The sequence below is a fragment of the Gigantopelta aegis genome, chromosome 1 (genome assembly GCF_016097555.1).
Source record: "Gigantopelta aegis isolate Gae_Host chromosome 1, Gae_host_genome, whole genome shotgun sequence".
NCBI lineage: Eukaryota > Metazoa > Mollusca > Gastropoda > Neomphalida > Peltospiridae > Gigantopelta > Gigantopelta aegis.
The window spans coordinates 3,879,031-3,884,240 of NC_054699.1; positions in this window are offsets into that span (position 1 = coordinate 3,879,031).

Consider the following 5,210-nt stretch of genomic DNA (forward strand, 5'->3'; position numbering starts at 1 on the left):
TACTAACTAGCTAGATGAAATAGAACGATACAATGTACATGTACTGACACATAACAACTAAATAATTTATGAAAATATCTTCACAAATAGGTACATTTGAAACGACAGGACACCTAGTGCATTGTGCAGTATAAGAGAATATGCATAATAAATCAATCACAGTATGTTAAACATAAGGAATCTTTCATTTATATAGGACAACCAGTCTTCAAAACGCCAACCATCGGTACTCTGAACTGTACGAAGATTTCATGTTCACATTGGTATGATAAAGGTACATTCACACTATGTAACTTTTAGTAACGTTCTTATAGAAAATTTGACACATTCTGTTTCTGTCTGCTTGCCATGCAACCTAAACTGTATATCCCTAAATTATTTCAGTTAAAACAACAAACTTTAATGCAAGTCGCTGTTATAATAATGCCCCTTTGTTAAAACAACATCATAATAATTAAATGGTTACAGAAGTGAGGTTTGGGGTGGGGTAGTAGCGAATCAAACATGGCAGTGATGCAGGAATGTGACATGCTACAGGGTAGATGAATGATCAAGACCTGTTCCAGAAATGAAGATGATAGGCACTGTCATAAAAGTTAAAAGTTTCTTTTGTTTTAGCACACAGATTTATTAATCATCGGGTGAGAAAGAACATAAAAGATCCCTAGCTACTAATGGAAAAATGTAGCGGGTTTGCTCTCAAGGTTACATGTCAGATTGACTAAATCTTTCACATCCAATAGCTGATAATAAATCAATCAATGTCCTGTAATGATGTCGTTAAACAAAACAAAGTTTAACTTTTAGTAACCATTCACTATTTGGATGTCAAATATTTTATACTTCCGACACGGTCTTCAAAAAACACCTGCTACGTATCTTCCATTAGCAGCAAGGGATCTTTTATATGCACTTTCCCACAGACAGCAAATACTTTGATACCAGTCACAGGGCTCTGGTTGAGATGAGGAAAAACCCCAATAGGTGACAGTGTCCACTGAGGGGATTCAATCCTATAACCCAAGCACGTCAGGTGAGTACACTACCTACTGAGCTAGATTCCAGCTGATCAATTCTGGAACGGCCCTTAGAAAGATCAGTGTCTGGAAACGGGACTGGGTGCATGCTGTGCGGGACTAACAACGATGTTAGGGAGATGATGTTTTTAGGGCTATTCAAAAATGAATAACAGAGAAGGTGCAGGAGGTGTATCTTTTTTTTTTTTTTTATATAATATATATCTTTATTTATTTATTTTATTAGACATATATCTTTGCCTGTAAGTCAAATTTCTTTCATCAAAATATTATTTTATAACTTTGATGGGGTGGATCGATTTATATAACTGTTTTGGGGATGGTATTGCAAATTTTTATCGTTGAATGTTGAATGTTAAATTGACAATGTTTTTTTAAATTATTTTATTTTATAACTTTAATTTTTTAGCATTAGATTAATACATACCACTATATATAGTTTTTTAAAATTTAAACCAAGAAAAATAACAGGCATAAAATATTGATTACAGTGCCTCCTAAACCCTGATGTGATCTATTTTGGATCTGCCCTCAGAAAAGTGGAAGGAGATTAGTGTAAATGGAGTAGAGGTGATGAGTAATATTAAGAGAGAGAGAGAACATGATGTAGGATGGGTGTAAGGCACACATTTTCACAACACAATACAGAGTGGATCTGAAAAAATAGTCCTTCAAGAGAAAGTCCTGAGTCTGCTGCCATTGTAAGATATTTTAGATTAATGAAGCCTTTTTAACACTTAGAATATCAGTGTCTGGATGTTAAACGTTAGAATATCAGTGTCTGGATGTTAAACATTAGAATATCAGCGTCTGGATGTTAAACATTTGAATATCAGTGTCTGGATGTTAAACATTAGAATATCAGCGTCTGGATTGTTAAATATTGTCTGGATGTTAAACATTAGAATATCAGCGTCTGGATGTTAAACATTGTCTGGATGTTAAACATTTGTCCTAATGTTTGTAGTAGCTGAAACTTCTTTTTATTTCCTAATATGTTGTTGTTTTTTAAGATTTTCACATAATTTTTTGTAACAAAATTATTAGAAAGTAAAACATCCGACATTTTCAAGATTCCTGGGCCAATAAAAAACTCTTTTTTTTAAATTAGGAGATAAAATACATGACAAGTGAAAACTTATTTTATAAAAAAAAAAAATTATAATTTAGTTTTTTGGACAAAATTATTTGGAGATAAAATATCCAAATTATCAAGATTTCTTGGCCAGTAGAAAACTAAAAAGGCTTAGGACGTAAAATACAGTTTGGACCAAAAACATATTGCATACACCGTTACTGACATTCTAAACAAAAACCCCATATTTTTAGATGTTAAAAGACTATTATTCAGAAACATGTAACAATGGTAAAAAAACTCAGGATACTCGCTATACATTTTTTATAAAATATTAAAAAATTTACATCCCATGTTTTTGTTGGGTTTTTTTTACTTTCAGTATTGTAAATATATATAGTACTAATCCTATTTTATGATTTAAAATGAGTAAACATCTTCACATTTTTGGTCGCATGGATTACCGGCTAGATATAATATTTAAACAATAACTTGTAAACTATCAAAATATCTACCATAAATATTACAGAATGAGCCCTACTAGGTAATAGAGAAATGTACAGTAAACATTTTAAATAGCTACATAATATACATTGTGGAATATTTAGATGTTCTACATCTTGAAATGTGCAGGGATGAGTTTATTTTTATACATGAACTAACCAAATATTGAATAGGTGTTAAATCTACAAACAATAAGTTATGCTAATGTAAAGTGGGATGGCAGCACCCCCCCCCCCCCCCCCCCCCCCCCCCCCATGAGCATTTTTCATACTAGACTAAATATTACAATAACAAATTTCAGAACAAATCCCATCAAACATCTCAAATATGCCTATGGCTATGCTAGAGAAAATGGGAAGCTACTGGATTATTCAAATTTTGGTGCAAAAAAAACAACTGGCCATATTGAATTGATTTTTTTTTTAAATATGTTAAAAAGACAAAAGTAATTTAAAAAAAAAGATAAAACCACTCATTAAAGTGCATAGCTAACTTCAAAAACAAGTAAAGAAAGTCAACTTCAAAAACAAGTAAAGAAAGTCAACTTCAAAAACAAGTAAAGAAAGTCAATGTTAAGTAAAATGCTTATTTGGTTTTATCCCATTGTTAAAAATTCTTACGTAAAAATTGGTTTCTGCAACCATTCAGTGATTACCTAAATACTGGCAACAATTCAAGAGAAGATTTTGATTTACAATGAACAGAATTTATTTATTTCGATGTAAAGAAATGACAAGGTGTAACATCATTTGTAAATGTGCAATAATGTAATGTAAATGTGTAGCCATAACATATTGTACAAAACTGCTTTCTTGGAAATCTGGACAGAAAAACATTTTCTATGAAATGTTTTTCACCACAATTTCTTAGAATTTTTTTTCAAATATATATATAAAAATGCAATATAGTTTTGGAGCTAACTTTTTATCAAAAAGAATCTAACACCATTTTCTTGGATACTCATTCAACAAGTTATACCACACCATTTTTCTGGAAAATATTTCAACAAGAAGCTGTGTAACATACAAACATCTCTGTTCATCCATCTGGTCCCTTGTAATGTCTTTTGTAATTCCCCTTTCTCTGTCTGGTCTTAATTCCCCTTTCTCTGTCTGTCTTAATTTTCCTTTCTCTGTCTGTCTGTCTTAATTCCCCTTTCTCTGTCTGTCTTAATTCCCATTTGTCTGTCTTAATTCCCCTTTCTCTGTCTCTTAATTCCCCTTCCTCTGTCTCTTAATTCCCCTTTCTCTAGCTGTCTTAATTCCCCTTCGTCTGTCTGTCTTAATTTCCCTTTGTCTGTCTTAATTCCCCTTTCTCTGTCTGTCTTAATTCCCCTTTGTCTGTCTGTCTTAATTCCCCTTTCTCTGTCTGTCTTAATTCCCCTTTCTCTGTCTGTCTTAATTCCCCTTTGTCTGTCTTAATTCCCCTTTCTCTGTCTGTCTTAATTCCCATTTGTCTGTCTTAATTCCCCTTTCTCTGTCTCTTAATTCCCCTTTCTCTGTCTGTCTTAATTCCCCTTTCTCTGTCCGTCTTAATTTCCCTTTGTCTGTCTGTCTGTCTTAATTTCACTTTCTCTGTCCGTCTTAATTCCCCTTTGTCTGTCTTAATTTCACTTTCTCTGTCTGTCTTAATTCCCCTTTGTCTGTCTTAATTCCCCTTTCTCTGTCTGTCTTAATTCCCCTTTGTCTGTCTTAATTCCCCTTTCTCTGTCCGTCTTAATTTCCCTTTGTCTGTCTGTCTGTCTTAATTTCACTTTCTCTGTCCGTCTTAATTCCCCTTTGTCTGTCTTAATTTCACTTTCTCTGTCTGTCTTAATTCCCCTTTGTCTGTCTTAATTCCCCTTTCTCTGTCTGTCTTAATTCCCCTTTGTCTGTCTTAATTCCCCTTTCTCTGTCTGTCTTAATTCCCCTTTGTCTGTCTTAATTCCCCTTTCTCTGTCCGTCTTAATTTCCCTTTGTCTGTCTGTCTGTCTTAATTTCACTTTCTCTGTCCGTCTTAATTCCCCTTTGTCTGTCTTAATTTCACTTTCTCTGTCTGTCTTAATTCCCCTTTGTCTGTCTTAATTCCCCTTTCTCTGTCCGTCTTAATTTCCCTTTGTCTGTCTGTCTGTCTTAATTTCACTTTCTCTGTCTGTCTTAATTCCCCTTTGTCTGTCTTAATTCCCCTTTCTCTGTCCGTCTTAATTTCCCTTTGTCTGTCTGTCTGTCTTAATTTCACTTTCTCTGTCCGTCTTAATTCCCCTTTGTCTTAATTTCACTTTCTCTGTCTGTCTTAATTCCCCTTTGTCTGTCTTAATTCCCCTTTCTCTGTCCGTCTTAATTTCCCTTTGTCTGTCTGTCTGTCTTAATTTCACTTTCTCTGTCTGTCTTAATTCCCCTTTGTCTGTCTTAATTCCCCTTTCTCTGTCTGTCTTAATTCCCCTTTGTCTGTCTTAATTCCCCTTTCTCTGTCCGTCTTAATTTCCCTTTGTCTGTCTGTCTGTCTTAATTTCACTTTCTCTGTCCGTCTTAATTCCCCTTTGTCTGTCTTAATTTCACTTTCTCTGTCTGTCTTAATTCCCCTTTGTCTGTCTTAATTCCCCTTTCTCTGTCTGT